Source organism: Dermacentor silvarum, chromosome 10, assembly GCF_013339745.2.
Source record: "Dermacentor silvarum isolate Dsil-2018 chromosome 10, BIME_Dsil_1.4, whole genome shotgun sequence".
In the NCBI taxonomy this organism is placed as follows: Eukaryota; Metazoa; Arthropoda; class Arachnida; order Ixodida; family Ixodidae; genus Dermacentor; species Dermacentor silvarum.
The window spans coordinates 78,894,948-78,913,716 of record NC_051163.1 but is presented as its reverse complement, the minus strand read 5'-3'; the positions used below and the strand labels follow the sequence as shown (position 1 = coordinate 78,913,716).

General features: G+C 44.9%; 2 protein-coding genes across 3 annotated transcripts in view; both read left to right on the top strand.

The window, feature by feature from the left end:
* Positions 1 to 12,358, top strand: part of LOC119431241 (uncharacterized) — a 56,255-nt gene extending 43,897 nt beyond the window's left edge. Inside the window, exons 3-4 of one of the 2 annotated variants that reach the window (XR_007463690.1) lie at positions 4,698 to 4,894; positions 11,072 to 12,358. The gene's annotated coding sequence lies outside the window, so the exon portion shown is untranslated. The remainder of the gene's footprint in view (positions 1 to 4,697; positions 4,895 to 11,071) is intronic. The other variant, XR_005188024.2, reaches the window with a different exon arrangement.
* Positions 1 to 18,769, top strand: part of LOC125941049 (acyl-coenzyme A thioesterase 13-like) — a 149,661-nt gene that overhangs the window by 80,277 nt on the left and 50,615 nt on the right. The window lies entirely within an intron of this gene.

Below are 18,769 nucleotides of genomic sequence, written 5' to 3'. Positions count from 1 at the left end.
GAGATAACTGGCGCGGGTTGAATTTTTAGTAATTGTGCGTACCTTCGTTGAGGACGTAAGAGGGAAGGATACAAATTTCAAGCAATTTGAAACTTAGTAAACCATAAATTCATGCGGTTTATTGTTCGAAAGGAATACTGTGATACATGTCGTAGTGTTAGGATAGAGAATAACGTGAACCGCATATGATGTTTACCTTGCTTTTTAGTGAAGTTTTTTTAAATGTTTCATTCTACCGTCTTCGCAATCCAAGAGCTGCGTCTAAGCCCTGGCGGCGTTTCTAGAGTCTTGCTGTCGTTTTCATGTGAACAATATGTTTAATCTTTATGCAACGGTGCCTATTTCATCTGCACATATTTTCCAGAATTCTCGTGACGATATTCATAATGATTGTTTCCCTTCACGCCACTTGATATCAATAACGCGTGCTTATTGGATAGGCTCTGTCTACCTGGTACAGTAGCGCACTCTGCCTATTCAAATAAAATATTGTTGTTCAGGTGTATTTAAATTTAGTGCAGTTCCCACGCATATGTTGGGACCAAACTGAAGCTAAACCTAAGTAAAGCGGTATAAATGCTTTACAACGAACGGCAATTCAAGCAGTGTTTTTCGCATTCTATGCAACATTGCGGTCTAATGAGTTCTTGAGTCCGAAAAAAATTGGCTTCAGATCACAGTGCTCAATATGCCAGGCTCATATCGACCTTGAAAACAGTATTCAGCTGGCACGGCGCCAAAGTCAGTACGCGGCATCAGTCACTCTAGATATCTCAAAAGCATATCTGACAGAGTTGAGGATGTGATATTGCTCAGTCAGCTTCAGAACATTAACTTTCAAAATTACCTTCAAGCATGGATTGCAGAATTTTAAGGAACCGAGAACTTCATTGCATCCAAAGCGGCGTACGTTTTTCGGGTAGGTATGGGCAGTAAGGAGGTGTTCCAAAAGACTATGCTAATGAGCTTCATTCCGTGCCATGACGACGTACATACTTACGTGTGTGTTAATTACATAGCGTTTTTCTTGTCGGCAAATAACATCCAAACGCTTTATCAAATATTACAGACATACATGTCTGTTATCGAAAGATGGCTTGATGAGACGCATCTCTGGCTGAACTTTAGCAAATGCTTGGTGCTAGCATTTACATCAAAAGACCCCATACATACTTCCCTCTCTTATGAACTAGAAGTCTAATGAGTTTAAAAGGTCACAGCTTTCATGAAGTGCAGATTTTACACTTATGCAATGCAACATTTGCCGACTAACACAATCATCAAATCAGAAGGATGCACAAGTGTGTGACATCTACTCAGCGTTGACACAAGTCTGAAGGCTCATATGTGGTATTATTAGGGTAATTCATGCACTTTAAGGACACAAGCTACGCATGTATGCATGTATGCATGCGCGTGTGTGTGTGTGTGTGTGTGTGTGTGTGTGAGTGTGTGAGTGTGTAGTGTGTGTAGTGTGTAGTGTGTGTATGTGTGTGTAGTGTGTTGTGTGTGTGTGTGTGTGTGTGTGTGTGTGTGTGTGTGTGTGTATGTATGTATGTATGTATGTATGTATGTATGTGTGTATGTGTGTATGTGTGTATGTATGTATGTACGCATGCATGCATGTATGTAACCTGCACCTAGGCGTTTGCTCGCCTACCAGGGTCAACTGGGTAGCCCATGGTCGAAAGGGTAGCGCATTGGGCTGCTGTGCTAAGGAAACAGGGTTCCAAACCAACGGCCGGACCAACTTGGGTCACTGAGTATGCATCAACGGGTACATGTGTGCCACTCTTCGACGAACCTATTTCACACTGACATGGGTCATTGTAGATGTGGGGCTGGGTAGGTATATCGCTGTTCAATGAAACTCTTTGATGCCGACTTGGAGCACTGGGTTCGTGCCGCTCGGTCTGTGCTGGTCTTCAATAAACCTCATTTATGATAACTTGGGTCAATGGGCACATGCCAGTGGGGGTGTGTCGCTTTTCAATGAACATCTTTGACGCTAACGCTCTAGCGAGCTGCGCCGTGAATGCACTGCGTATGTGTCCATCTTGGATGAGCTCTCGTCAACTTGTGTCACTGAATATGTACCACTGGAAGTGCGGCAAGCGAGGCAACATTTCTCAGCGTTCGCTTTCCCACGAACTTGAGTCACTATAGTAAACCATGGTCAAATAGGAAGATAAGTGACCTGTTGTGCTGGGGAAACTGGGTTCAAAACCAGCCAACGGACACGCTTGGGTCACTGGGGATGTAACTTTGGGCACGTGGTGTTCTTCAATGAACCTCTTTTACATGAACTTGAGTCACAGGGTGTTGCCAGTTGGTATGTGTAACTCTTCAATAAGCCTCATTGATGTCATTTTGGTTCAGCAGGTATGTTTCACTGGGTATGTGCCAGATTTCATAATAATCAGTTTATAGAACATACCATTATCAATTACCTACCAAGCATCGTATAGATTACGAATGGAATTAATGTCGCCTATCATCTTTAAACGATACATCAACTCACATTTTTTTTTCTTTTAGCATAAAACAGACTATTTTAGATATGTAAACCTCCTCCCAGAAAAATTCCGCTACATGTGATGTCTGCATTTACGTTACCTCGAAAATATACAAAGCATATGTTTTTGAAGTTTGAAGGCACTTCAACTTCTACTTGAAGTCGATCAATTATCGTCATTGTAAAGCAGCACATTCTCATTGGCACATACCTCACGAGATTGGGGTTGAGAATGGGGCGAAGTCACCGCGCGCGGCACAGACATCGTGTCAACCACCACGTGAGATTTATGACGACCATTATACTGCCGAAATGCTTTGACTGCACTGCCTACAGGAGCGGCGTGTGATTGAGAGTGCACATACCCACTAGAAAGGCCAACTCACTTAGACTGCGCGTGTCCACCGGAATAGCCCAAACATTAAGGCTCCACTAACTTCAGCGTTTCCCTACGAAAAAGGCTAGCTGCCCAGACAGCAAACTCGGAAAACAAGGGGTAATCAGCAAAGGAAGGCACTGTTTTCAATATGTCTTGATAGCCCCTTCTTAAAGTTTTGCACGTCACTTGCGTTTGAGATTAAGCTATGCTTGATCAACAGTCACTGAAGCATCAAATGTTGTGAGAAATATCTGTGGCTGGCAAGAAGACACAATCTTTCCAATGATATTCACTGCAGGCTTAGAAGAAGCGTTGAGGTGGAAAAATGAGGAGCGGTTCAGCAATCTACGATTTGCAGATAACATTTCACTGTTAAGAAATTATGTAGAAGCACTCGTAAAAATACTGGCTATTTACGCTGACAAAGAGCAAGAGTAAGTTAGGAGATTATTATGCGGAAGTTTGTGGTAATGCTTAGCAGCTTGGCAAAAGAACAAGAATTCGTGATTGGCTGTCGGTCACACGAATCTGTGCAACAGTGCATTTATTTATGTTGCTGATCATGAGAAGCAAATTCACATTGCAATGAAAGTAAAATTGATCGCATAGGGTAGGTATTGTCAAATCATGATAGAAGCGTACCGCTATCTTTGAAAGAAAAACAAGTCCAATCACTGAGTTTTAATGGTACTATCAGAGGGAGCAGGGACATAGAAGTTTCTGCCAATAAAAAAATGCTGCTTAAAAAATGAGACCATCTTCGGGATCACTTACATCATAATGAAACATATTTCACTGATTATTCGCCGGAGGGAAAAAAATTAGTAATCAAGGCAATGCTGTGGCAATCAAGCTTTAGTCGTCAACATCCTGCTGTGGCACACTTGCGTCAGAAACACACAAAATCGCTCAGTTTTACACGAGCACATCTGTCGAGAAATTTGTACAACGTGCTCACATGGTAAACCATGGAATTGTAGCGCGTTTGAGGAATGCGCGTTTGAGGGATTCTGTGCGCAGTTAGAGGCCTGAATTGGGGGAAAACCAGACTTTGGTGTTGCACCACGAGCGTGCACCGGCTCACGTGTTGTCCGTAGCTATGTAGCAAAACGTCACACTTCAGCTGTGCCCCATCCACCGTATTCTCTGGACCTTGCCCTAGCAGACTTTGTCCTGCTTTCCAAACTAAAGACCACGTTTAAAGGACGTCGTTTCCACACCATACCGGAGATTGAGGACAATGCGACACCAGACCTGCGTGCCATCCCAGAAAGTACGGAAGAAACGATAGTAACTGTGTATTGCTAGTAGAGGGGACTACATTGAGGGGGACAGTGCTGAAATTTTGTACATTAATCAATAAAGATGTTATAGCAAAAGTTCGGTTTCTTTTTGAACACACCTCGTACATGTCATACCACAACAAAGCATCAAGGTAAGGATCGAGTGACAAAAGCATGTCAGCCCTGCTCACCTGCAGCTAAGCTAAAAAATAGGTTTGCACCCTTTGGGTGCAACATATATTGTTGTCTGTCTTGTTTGCGCTTGCTTTCTTGAAAACTGTGCACTAACTACTATTGAGTCGAAAGTTACAACATAACGCCCATGCTGTTCGTGACCTGGAAGTGCAGTGCACGCATTGATAAAAAAAGAAAGGTGAGCAACATAGCTGACAATCATTGTTTGTGCGCAAGATAAGCCCCAGAAGGTGACCATTCAGAGTGTACCTTAAATTATGTTAACCTCGTAGTAATCTAGTAATCTCTTGTTCAATCTTTCAATGTGACCTCTATTTTGTTTCAGCCAACTACGGATAGCAATCGAACAAATATTACGCCAGTATGGATTATACTCGAAAAAGGAGATTGATGAAATCGTTACCATATTGGAGGATGTAGGCATCAGAAATGTTAAAGCCCTTGCCGTGCTTGACCAGAAGGCCCTTCAAGCAAAGAAGATGAAACCGGCTGTCATAAATATTCTGATGAAAAAATCTCAAGGTGAGAAGTACATACTATTACAGCGTCTTTTTCGGGCTGCCTTAGCGAAGCGCAACTAAGCAGTGCCATCGTAAATCAGTTCTGCGAAGATTAAGTACAGGAAACAAACAATACAAAGTAAGTGTCATTCACCTCGCTAATTTCGCTATCTATTCCACTAATATGACAGACGGTTGATGTGTGCGACAGTGGAGAAGTGTAAAAGTCACGAACCTACTATTTTTACTTAGATATTTAAAGGTGAGACAGCAGCGTATGTTGAATTCACACACACACACACACACACACACACACACACACACACACACACACACACACACACACACACACACACACACACACACACACACACACACACACACACACACACACACACACACACACACACACACACACACACACACACACACACACACACACACACACACACACACACACACACACACACACACACACACACACACACACACACACACACACACACACACACACACACACACACACACACACACACACACACACACACACACACACACACACACACCACACACACACACACACACACACACACACACACACACACACACACACACACACACACACACCACACACACACACACACACACACACACACACACACACACACACACACACACACACACGAGACAAGGTTCTCCCATTATCCCCGCAAATAACGATGCGAATGAGATACTAGCGATCACAGTACTGCGATAAATCTCAAGCAAAAATTTTCGCACGAAAAGGGCCCTTTATCAATTATAATTCACTCTTTTCCCACATGGTGGAACTGATCAACAATATTACTGGACAGGAATCACATAGTCCTAAATTTGATTTACTGAAACGTAGACGCAGATACAATTAATTTTTGTATGTTCCCATCACTCTACGGAATCCCATTTTTTATTGTTTATTTGCACTTTATTTTTGTTGTGGTATTTGTATGTCGGCTGATACATATAGCTGTATAGAATGTGAAATGGTTATTTTAGGGGGGTATAATATGCTTGACTATTGAAAGGGAAAAATAGGTGCAGAGCTGCAGCTTACGTTTTAACTGGCCATTATACATTTAGTGCGCAAGTAATTGTTCACTAATTTAGGTGCGTTTATTTGCCTTAACTACGCATCAAAGGAAGCTTCATTCATTATAGCATATAACTTCAACAATATTTGATATATGAGTTGCAGCAAATCTCGTGTGAATACATTTGTGTTCAATAAATTCTGTAATTTACAGATACATATAGTCTAATAACTAAGTCTGCTAAGGGAGATATCTTACAGGTTTCCTGTATTGCTTGTTCCTTCTGTCCTTGAGCTTAAAATATAAACTTTGGTGTGGAAAATGAAGTAGTTCGCTGTTAGAGTGCGATAATCGTTAATTGGCCCTGCCAAGCAGTTCACTGCTCATAAATTATACCAGAATCTTCAAATGGGTCTCCTTCGTAAATTTGATCAGTTTTGTTGTGCGGCGAGGCTTCAATTGCCAAAAACTTGATTTATGCGAATATTCAAAATTTCGAACAATGAGCCGAATATATTCTTGCTGGATGAAGTGGAGAAAGTTCGAATATTCGATACAATGAATATGTATTGAATCTCTAATAAAGAATCAACGCCGACGAGCAAGCATTCGAATTAAAAATAAACTGAAACAGCGAGGGGTTCATTTTTCTCATTCGCATTTTTACACTACCCGAATGCAATGCGACCGAAGATTTCATAGTATGTATGCAATGCTGTTCGCCATATCTGTCCAGTAGTAGTTGGTACTCGACACTGTTATAAGCTTTCGCCACGTCAGAAGTCACTAAAGCATTCAATTCTTTTCCATTCCGAGCAAGTTGGATACGGCTTTCCAAGTCTACATGCTTGCTTGCTTGAAAGCCTTTATTAAAAACAAAAGAGAGAGGTGGAGCCCTTAGGGGGCTTCGCAGTGGGTGGAGTCCCTATTCCGGGACCGCATTGGTACCAGCCGCCAGCTTAGCCCTCTGAGCCAAGGCCTTTTGGGCCTTAAGGTCTGAGCAACCACGCAGGGCCGCCTCCCACTCCTCTCGGGTTGGATTAGGGTTGGGGGGAAGAGCTGAGTTGAGCTGGCAAGCCCAAACCATGTGGTAGGTGTCAGCCACCTCCCCACAGTATTGGCACTTGCCAGTGAAGGAAGAATCGAAATGTTTTAAGATTGCCGGGCACAATAAAGTGTTAGTGAAAAGTCGGAACAAAATGCGTTCATCAGCCTTGCCCAGCCCCTTTGCAGGAGTTGGGTATTGGCGGTGCCTGTCCTTGTAATAGGTCGTGATGTCTTTAAAAATAAGAAGATAGCCGCCTTCGGGTTCCTGGTACTCAGGTTCTAAGTGGGACGCCCGGTGGATGAGTGCTCGGGCCGCCGTGTTTGCGGCTTCATTCCCTATTAGGCCCTGGTGGCCCGGAGTCCAGACTAGGCAACGGGGGGTAGGGTCGATTCCCCTGTTGCTATAGTTCTGCAATATTCGTTGCGCACACCGAATGGAGAGAGCAATTCGGAAACCTATTTGACTTGGGCTCAGTAACGAATCTTTAGATATATGATCTATCATGCGTTCATATAGAACTCTTTCAATAGGTGTTACCATATTTCACGTGAGAGAAATAGGGCGAATATTGTCAAGATTGTAGCCAGCTCCTTGTTTTTTACGTAGCGGAATTATTTTGGCTGTCGTCCATTCTTGAGGAATGCAAGCATTTTTTAGAGAATAATTCACTGTATTCAGAAGTTCCTCAGGAGACATTGCAAACAAAATTTTCAACATGGCATTAGAAATGCCACCAGGACCTGGGGCTGAGGCAGCCAAAGATCTAACGATATTAGGAAGCTCTGACACTGTGACTTCCACAAAGTCATCCGCGATGGAAGGTCTTATTGGCCCATTTGGCAAACATGATGTTAAGCGTTGTGCTAAGCCCTTTCCTATGAATTTCAATGAAGCAGATATCTCGCGTGGTGAAAGAATTACCGACGCAATATTTGCTGGTGTTGGTATGAACTTTCTATACCGAAGAAATCTGAACAGAGCATTCTTGTTGTTAGGCTTTTGTTGTTTGTTGTTAGGCTTTTTTGCTGTGTTAGACTTTTTGTTGTTAGGCGAATGCATGATATTTTTCATCATATTCGTCTTTGGCTTGTGATACTGTTCTCTTGAATGTGGCTGCTGCAAACTTATAATAAATCCAGTTATTCGGAGACACATTTGTAAAGTAGTTTTTTTCAAGCGGGTTTTCGTCGTCTATAACCCCGCGTGCACTCCGTATTCCACCAAGGAGTATGAGAACTTGTATCTTTGGTAACAATAAACTAAGGTCTTTTATAGGAACTTTTTAATACAGCGTAAAGGCTCGTGTCTTTGATGTCGTCCGGCGCCGTCATCTGGGAGTTGAGGCTCGCTATTAAGATACTCTGAAATTTCTGGCAATTGACAAAAATGCGCGCCGGAGACTCTAAAGAAGTAAGAGGGCACACAATATCAAACCGAATGGGTAGATGGTCACTGTTTGAGGCAGAGTCGACTGTAGACCAGGAAGTGACGGACATCCCCGAACTGGCAAATGTTAGGTCCAATGCTGATTTATAAAGGCCTTGAATAAACGTAGCTGCTTTCGTGTTTAAGCAACAAAAATTTTGATTTATTGCCCAGTCCGACAATCTCTTTCCACATGAGTCTGTTCTGAAACCCCAAGCCACATGATGCGAATTAAAGTCTCCCGCTATCACAATTTCTTTCATAAGATTTTACAACGGTATCAAGGTATCTAATTTCTTGAACGCCTGCGGGAAAATATACATTAACAAAAGAAAACGGGGAACAACCAGGAATAGTTACATCTATTGCTAGTATCTCCCACTCCGTAGACATATACTGATATGATATTTTTACCTTGTGGCATATTTTAGTTGTTATCAAGAAAGCAAGTCCTCCGCCTCTCGTTGGATGGTCCAATTGAAATAAATGATAGTTTCTTATGTGGAAATCTTGGCCATTTGAGAGGCAAGTCTCCTGCAAAAGAATAATGTCGGGAGAAAATTGTGAACAAAAATATATTAAATCTGTAGCTGCAGAAATAATGGAACGGCAGTTCCACTGTAATACCTTTAAAACACCTACGATTAAATAATGCCTACTTTAGAAATCACTTGCTCTAGAATACTGTCTTTTAAAAAATGTCTCTTCGAAAGACTGTCTTTACCGTGTTTAGTGAGTTTTGATTGAGAGATAGAACTTGAATTAGAGTTAGCATCTGTCTTGGAAGGACAATCTTTAACGACTTTCTTTGTTTTTGGAGTGCGGGACCGAGGTAATGAATTATCATTAGGGTGATCTTGTGCGTTTAAGCGTCGGAAGACCCATTTATACGTCCTGGTTGTTTTCCGACACTGATCCAGAGAAGTATCCGTTGTCGGTCTGCTGAGTTGAAGTCGACTGCCTTGTATTTTCAGCGTTTTCTGCAATGACTGGCGAGGGATCTATTAGCTGCCCAGCGTTCGATGTAAGGCGATGTGTAGGAGTCTGTAAGCTAGTGTTAGAACTCGCTACAGAACTGAAAAGCTGAATCATTTGAGATGTCATCACATGAGCTAGAGTTTCCGACAGGTTTGATGTTAGTCGTTCCATAGCTTTTGACATCGCTTTTTCGACCGCTATCGCAATACCATCAGAAAGTGTTGAGTCTGCAACCATTTGTTGACGGGCTGTCACTCCTGCATATCCCTTAGACCTTCCCTGGACCTCAGCAACAGCATTACGGCGTGAGCAACGTCTCCCTTCAATTACTTCTATAATTTGCAGTTCCTGTGTTCTCGTAGGACGATTCGAGTAGTTAGCGAGGTGACCACCACTACATAGACAGCATTTCTCTTCTTCGGACGAGCAATCACTAAAATTGTGGTTGTCACCGCAATTACGGCAACGTGCCGCAGATCTGCAGCCCCTGTAGAATGCGTTGCGCCAGAGCTTCAACCTTGTAAATTAGTGGCCAGACCTTGATTTCTGTCGGACGTATCGTTCCAGCACATGTGATCAACACTGACTCAGTTGGAGTCTTCTTATCGCTCGGCTACACCGGTAAACGGAGATTACACCAGCCACAGAAAACATCTCTAAAATATTTTCCGGGGTTAAACTGATGCCTACACCTCGTACAATGCCTCTAGAGCATGCAAGATGCGGTGTCCGATGCAAATGCCACCTGAGTGGTCTTCGGGTTCTTCATGTTGATTATACCCCCGTCGGTAGGCACCATGGCCACGGGAACGTTGCCGGTTCCACTGCGGAGAAAAAAACTCAAGAGGCTGACCACGGGGAAGCCCCGAGGCCAGGTGATGAGACAGGCATCAAGCAAGGCTGACTAACTCAAAAACACGTACGAATTCTTCAAGCGGAAATAAAAAGAGTAACGTAAAAGAGCAAGGTGAACAAAGAAAATATCACACGATACTTGACCCAAGCTCCCAAAGTAGGAGATGCTACTACAGCGATCGAACGCAGGAACGCGGGAATCGAGCGCCGAACGACGTGGGCACCTCTTCGGCACGCGTCTACGTTCGCTGAAAGAAGCTACGCTTGCTCAGTTGACTTCGTCTTCGTCAATTCCACCCTGTATGTGCGTCACTGTGCGCTCATGTGCTGTTTGGACGTATGTGTGACCACTTGGTATATTGTCATTAAAACGAGCCGCTTGGAGCAGCATGCCAGATGACCTCATCTTCAAAGCCATCTGCGATCTGTGAAAGTGCGCCGAGCGCTGGAAGTTTCCTATGCGCTGCGCTTTCGACGCTTAGTTCGCGTTGAAGCGACACGCAGCATGAAGGTCAATTTACTCGCGGCTGCTGCCGCGAGTGCCGCGCCAGTCAGCGTCTGTGTGTTGTCTTGTGGTGCAAGTGTAGATGCGGTAGTTGCTGACGGCACCGAGCAGCGTCTGTGTCCTTTCCCAAAGCAAGCGAAACCATGCTATCACTTGACAAACTTGGTTTAACTGCGTTCAACTACTGCAAAACGTTTTTAGTAATCTCGAAAGTGGACAGCCAGTTTCCTCTCAGTGCTTAAAATTAATGTGGCAAGCATAGTACTCTATACTATACACGGAATAATAATAAATGCAGCCTCTTTCTTTCTTTTGCAGAAATGAAGAGGCAGACTGGCTGGTGAAAGAATGCTGCAAACGTTATTTGAGAATAAGAAGTCATGTATCAGATGGAAGCGTTCCTGAACAACGTTGAGTCTCGTGAGAAACATACAGTAAATATTCCGATTCGTCCTATTGGCTGCCTTGTATTCTATCTATTCCACTTTACCGTCATGGATAAAACAAAAGATAATTAAAAATAAAGGTGATCCATAAAGATGTATTTACTTACCATTACCAACAGGTATTGCGAAATGAGATTTATCTGCACGGGGAATTGTGTGTAGCCTATAAAATCTGTTCACAACGGTTTCTTCTTCTCGAAGACTTTAAATCATGGGACGACCTACTGGTCATAATATATTGAATGTGCGTTCCTCATTCTCCAAGACTTTAAATCACGGAAATACCTACTGTTCCTTTTAATTTGAATGCTGTTAGTAGAGTGCCTCTTTCTTCCTTTTCGCAAAATATTAACAAGGCATAGCAATGCGTACATCACCATTCACGTGTAACGTATGCATTGCGCACATTGTCAACGGACATTCAATTTAAATACACACGCTCTTCTTCCTCGGAATGACTGAAAGCACTTACATTAGCCGCTGTTTTTCCACAGTGGGAATCAAAGATTACTATTGAGTGTACTGCACACTAATAAACTGTGTTCAAAACGATGATACATTGATGATATAGAAAGAAATTGTGCATTCTCATTCTATTTCCAGACTTTGAACAACTTCACTGAACACTCGCACAAATCTCGTGGATATTCTGACATAGCGCATGGATAGTCTGATTTGCACCTAAGCATTTGAAATTTAACTTTCTTTCCCGGAATTTTATTGTTATATTAGGAAATTGATTTTATTATAGAAAGATAATGCTGTATTGTTAGGACAAGATACAACATAAATATAAGCTACAAGTAAATAATCCATGGGAACTAAGACATTCTTCTATAGCAGTGTACACACTGGCTGAAGGATGCAATACTGGTCATGTCATGCTTTGAGCACCCTTGACGAAAGTACAATATGCGGAAGATATTATCCGCAGTTTCCCCTTCACTAGGGCGTCCCTCAAAAGCCCTCTTTAACTTGGGAAACGCAAACGGCACAATTTTTTATTGGCGTTAAGTGCTATTTTCTGCGGCGTTTAGATTATAAACTGCAGCAGTGTTTACCTTTTTTTTGTCTTGGATTGACGTACGTGTAGAAAAATGAGTACATCAGTATATCAGGTTTTTAATCACGAGACATCACATTGGCACACAAAACATAAAGCAAAGATTCGTCGGCCCCTCCACTGCGTGAAAATGGTTAACTAGCGAAGCTGAAACGTGTGGCCCCGGTGTTTATCGCTGGGTTAATCCCGGGGGTTCAATAAAGTATTTCTTCATTATGAGGTTGCACACAAGTTCGGCTGAGATGAAGAGAACGACGTCACTGACGGTATGCCCGCAGTCCGTCGTTGTCACTTGTGTTTGATATCTCGAGTTTGCTGGGCGGCGTAGTTAGCAGCATTCACCCGCCATTGCCGCTTGCATTTCTTCGAAATTAAATTGATTCAAAATTAAATCTGTCCGTTACTTAAGACAATGAATGGCTCATACGCCCATAAGCAATGGCTCATACCCCAGTAAAAGTGGCCTCCCCATCACAACCACAGAAGAGAAATCAAATTCTACGCTGGAATGATGAACGGCAACGCAGTCAGCTGTGGAAGAAGACGACGACGACGAACGCGGGAGCAGTGGTACCAGCACGATCGCAACACGAAGGGCGCCGAATAGCCAGCTGCGGAAAAAGACGACGACGCTTGAGCCAGTGCTGATGATGATAGTTTCCTGTACACAGGCGATTTCGCCTAGCCATATACGATTTCGCCTAGACATGAAAAGGTTCGCTTTAAAAAAAGAGAAGCAAAAAAGTGCAAGAACACACAACAGGCATTGAGTTGTTTTCTTCAAGTAGTCCCAGTGAGGCCTTTTTGTAAAGTTTTTTTTTCTCTAAATATGCATACCAACTGGCTCAAATATAAATGACATTAGAGTGCCCCTGGTGGGCACGGGACTCACCTGCTCGGCCAAAAAATCCGAACTGCTGCTATGTAGACCGGTCAGAAAGGGGCGGCCACCTAAAGGCTACACCCCCCGGAAAAGGAAAAGATCCAATTAACGGCATCAAACGGCCTACTCATCCCGATGGTAGACAAGATTCGGGTACTAGGAATGATGATTGAACACAAGGGCGGCAATGGCGAAGCACTTCGCCAGATAACAGCAAAGGCCACCAGCACGATGCAGCTCATCCGACGCATCACCAACAAACACGTGGGCAAACGCGAAGGCAACGTCATACGACTTATACAAGCCTTCGTTATTTCTCAAATAACGTACGCGGCAGCGTTTCACAACTGGACGGTTGCGGAAAGAAACAAGCTCAACGCCCTCATACGCAAGGCGTACAAATGTGCGTTGGGACTTGCGCCCGGATTGAGCACCACCAAGCTCCTGGAACTAGGCTTGCACAACACGCTCGAGGAACTAGTGGAAGCGCAACAAGTGTCCCAACTCGGGCGCCTATCCAGACCCGCCCGGGCAGGCACGTGCTCGAAAAGCTCGGCATTACATACCACACGCAGCACGGCATCAAAGTGGAAATTGTAAGAACCATGCGCGAGCAACTATACGTGCCCCCATTGCCTCGCAGCATGCACCCCCAACACCACACGGGGAGACGTAAAGCCAGGACACAACACATGAACCAAAGTTACCCCAACGACAAAGAGGCAGTCTTCACCGACGCAGCCCGTTATCGAGACAGGAAGATTTTCGTGGTGGCAGTTACTAGCCACCGAGGTAACCACCTCACGAGCGTCACCGTGAACACGGCATATGCCGAAGCGGCAGAGGAAGCGGCCATAGCACTGGCCCTCACACAAACCAAGGCTACATACGTGATCTGCAATTCGCAAACGGCAATTCACAATTTTGCAAATGGGCGCATATCGCAAGAGATGTATCACATACTCAAGTGACGTCCCATACACCAGGGAGAGGCCGACGTCGATAACCGCAGGCACTTGCTTTGGATCCCGGCACACACTGGACTGAGCACCCCCAACGAAGCGGCTCACCGCGTTGCTCGAGGCCTCACTCACCGAGCATCATCGGAGGAAGAGCCCCCGCGGGGTACTGCAAACGTCTGGGCGTGGGAGGATCGTTTGACCACGACATCACGACACACTACCAGTTACAGAGACGCGTATACCCATTCTTTCACGCTAGGTTAGACAGGGCGCAAGCAGTACACTACAGGCAATTGCAAACTGATTCTTACATAAACCCTAGACTCATGGACGCCATGTATCCAGACATGTACACTACAAACAGATGCACATCCTGTGGCGAGGTTGCCACACTTAATCACACGTTGTGGGAATGTCAGGACATAAACAATTCAGGCAGACTGAGGCAGTGCCGACACCTCCGTCTCTTCCACCTCCAGCCTCCGCTCGCGTTGGAAGACCGCACTGCTCAGCTCGAACCTGACAGTACAGCTCTGGGCCGTCCAGCGAGCCGAGGAAGCCGCTTCGAGACAAGGTCTCGGAACCGCGTCCGCGGCGGGTGCCCAGACTCACTAAAAATACGCCGGACTCAAATCTTATCAATTTGATAATAAAGTTTACGTTCTTCTGCTTAAGGGTACATAGCTTTAAGAATCTTCTTTCCTTGTGTTATAAGAAGCTGAGAATTTATTAGGCAATAGTTAACCTTCGATAAGGACTGATTGTAAGGTTTACACTATTAAAATATCGATATATTTTACAGCGGAACTGTTATGGGCTCATTATAAGAGCCGGTTTGGTGGTGACGGTGTCCGTCGCCGCCGCTGACGGTGGTTTCCGGTGTCTGTGACAGATATTGCCTGGAATAAAAAAAAAAAAAACACCCACTTCCCACCGGGATCTAACATAGGCCCACTGCGTGGGAGTCAGCTACTGTACCACTGAGCCACGGCAGCTTTATTTTTCTTGTTTGTGATTTTACAAACACAAACAAAATTATCAGATACACATGTACATATTCTAAATACATCAGCCACAAGTTGGCTAGTGCATGTGGTTTAAAAAGGTTGAATTGGTCTAGTACAGGTAACCACTCTGGGGTTTCACATTGTGCTCTGAACAAATCTCGTGTGTATATCATGTAACAAAATAGTGTCTTGCTGAGTGAGCCTATATATGGGCATGCCTAATATCCATTCTCGTCTTCCATACGCTATGCATGCAAAGCCACATTAGCATATCACTCGGCACTTCCCCTGTGTCCGCACGTGGAAGAAACCGGATTCCAAAAGGGCTTAAGTGAGTGAGTACGAACTTTATTTAGGTCCTGAGGAGAAAGAATTAAAGCGGGGCCGGAGGCCCCGCCAATCTATCCGGTGGCTCCACCCAGGTCGGGGCCGGTAGACATAGTCCTTCGGCGACGGCCCGGGCCCTCTGGACAGCCTTGAGCTGAGCGATGAGCTCTGTACTTCTGAGCGCTGAGTCCCAGGAGGACTGGTCAGGAAAGTCCGTGCCCGCGTTGGCGGGGCACAGCCAGAGCATGTGTTCGAAGTTGTTGTATTCGTGGCCGCAGTGTGGGCATGCAGTAGTTTGTTTGTTTGCAGTATTTGTTTGTTATGAGTTTGTTTGTTATTCCGTCTGGGCCGGGGGCCGAGCGACCGTTTAGGTCGTGAAGGGCGTGCACAATCTCCGAAATTTCGAAAGGACGATCCAGCGAGAGTTGAGGTTTCCCCTTATACTCGCGTGTCGGGTCGTCCCACGGTACAGATTTGTGCTCTACCGGCAGATAGATGTCTGCCAGGGTGTCAGCAAAGTCCCGCGGATTCGTGCCTTCTTTCGTATGAAGATGAACGAGCCTTTCGATCGTTAGTCGGGCATTACTCTTGGTCGGTTTGTTGCTGTCGGTGAAGAGGTTCTTGAGAAGGCTCCACTTGCTGCCCCTTCTCATTTTACCGTCCGCCTCATTACAAACCTCGTCCCATTGCTGCGCATTCAACTTTCTAGAGTGTTCTTCGATCTCTTTGTTGATTTTCGTTAATTTAGACCTCAGTCTCCTGTTTAGCTTCTGCTGTTTCCATCTTTGTCTTAGCGCGTTCTTGGCCTCCAGGAGGTGTGCGAGTCTGGAGTCCATGGCTGGTACCTCTAGGTCCGCGCTTATTTCTTTAGTGGCGTTGGCCACTGTAATTTTCAAATTTTCTAGTAGGTCCTCGAAGGTTTCTATTTGTCTGTCCTCATTAGCCCTCATTCTTCTGAATAGATCCCAGTCGACGTAGGTGTACGTCTTGGGAGGAGTGGGTGTGATGCGGACGTTGATTTCCAGGATGTAATGGTCACTTCCAAGGTCCTCTTGCAGGTTGTCCCACGACCCCTCAGCGTTTCCGAGGAACGTCAGGTCCGGGGTGGTGTCCCTCTTAACCGAGTTGCCTCTGCGCGACGGGAACCTTGAGTCCGTGATGAGTTGCATGCTTAGGGTGTCCGCGCACTCGGCAAGGTTAATCCCCTTCCTGTCATTGGTGGCGTAGCCCCAGACGGTGTTGTGCGCGTTGAAGTCTCCGGCAACGATCAGCGGCCTGTCCTTTGCTTGCGACGCGGCTGATGTGAGAAGTTTGTTAAAGTTCCTGAGTCTGTCAGTCGGGGAACTGTAGACGTTTAGTATGTAAAGGTTGGTCTTTAGGGCCCGACTGGGAATTATTTCTGTGAGCATGGATTCCAGGCCTTTCTTGTATGTCGGGGTGCCCCTTTCCACAAAGCTGACGTCTTTGCGGATGAGAGTGGCAATGCCCCTGGCTTGTTTGAACTCGGGGTCCAGGGTCGGCCTGGAAACCCTGTACCCCGAGAAGGACATGTGTTGAATGTTCTTTTCCGCCCCGCACTCTTGTAGGATGATGACGTGTGGCTTTTCTTTACATGATCTGACGAATTGCGTTAGGTTAGCTTTCTTTTTGTTGAATGAGTTACAGTTCCATTGCCAGATCTTGAAAAATTGTGGTGCGTTATCCATTGTAATGGTTTGGCATGGCCCCATTTATGCTCGGCTCACTCATTGGACCTGGTGGCCTGGAGGGTGCGGGCGGGGCAGGTGGGGGTCCCAGAGCAGACATGGGCCCTGGGTCCGGCGTGGGGATGATTTTCGTGGTTTTGGGATGAGCGATTGGTCTTTCTAGGCGGTCGAGTCTGCCGCAGATTTGCGTGAGTGCCTCCTTAATTTCAGTAATTACCGATTGAAATGCGTTGTACTCTCTCTTCTTGCTGCGCTTCTTAGCTTTGTTGTCACTAACGGAGGCGTTAGAAGGAGCCTCGCTGGCATCAGACATAAGCGTGTCCACGTCGGATGTATCGTCATCGGTTTGGATGACGATACATCCAAAATACACATAAAAGGGCTTAAGAAATTCTTTTTTGAGAGTTCTTTGTAGGACAAGCCACAGAAATACGGCATCGCGGTAGTCTAGAAAAATATGCTCTATTGTTTCCGGTTTGTTGCAGAATAAGCAGTTTACTGACCAAGGTAAAAAAAATACCTTTACTTTGTAATTATGGCTTAACAGGGAAAGTGCCGGTATGATATGAAAAAAAAAACATTTCGATTGAGGGCCTGACCGGAATTTTTTTTAACAGGCTTTAGCTCATCGCGCTCAGGACCTAGCTTGTAGACAGCTCGATAGACAGGTATTGGTAGGAACAGATCACGAATTTCACAATACAAACGCTTTTTCGTCACATCAGACAAGTATTCATATGAAAATCTTGCCTTGAGCAAGTGTATAGACATGACCACTTCACGCAAATAATAACTAAGCGGTCCTGCTTTCAAAGAAAATGATAAATAAAAATCAGACAGATAATGCTGTAATCGTGCTTGGATCACAGTTCTCAAAGAAACATCAGTTTTATCCCGCACAAAGAAGAATCTGTTCACCAACCGCTTGAAGAACAGGTGCAAGAGCCCTAGACCCCCCTTTTTCACCTTATGGAACAAACTGCACCGGCTCGTGCGCTCCCACTGCGATCCCCATATAAAGGTCGCAAACACTCGGTGTATTTTTTGAACCGAACCTCTGGCTATGGTCATCATTTGCAACACGTAGAACATTTTGGCAATTAGGAACACATTGCAAACGGAAGCTCTTGCAACCACTGAAAAGTTATGGCTACCCCATTTATTGGTAGTACTTTTAACGCGTTTGTTTTCCTCAGACCAATATTCCTCAGCATTTCGGTAATAATTTAGCGGAATCCCGAGCTACTCTCCTGGGCAAACTGTGCAATTCATATTGCAGTACACTTCGGGTGTGCTCTGCCAGTTTCCATGCCAAAATCCAAAGCATTTCGGCCAACTGATCGCGCTACCTGCTGCTGTGCAGAAAGCTGTAGCTATTTTGACAACTTCTTCTACGCTTTTTTCGTGAGTACAAAACACGGCTATGTTGGCTCGGTTAATTAGCTCGGCGGCATAGTTAGCAGCATTAGCCCGTCATTGCCACTTGCGATTCTTCGAAATTAAATTGCTTCAAAATAAATCTGTCCGTTACGAAAGACAATGAATGGATTATCCCCCTTAAGCAATGGCTCATACCCCCGTAAATGTGGCCTCCCCATCACGACAACAGGAGAGAAATGAAA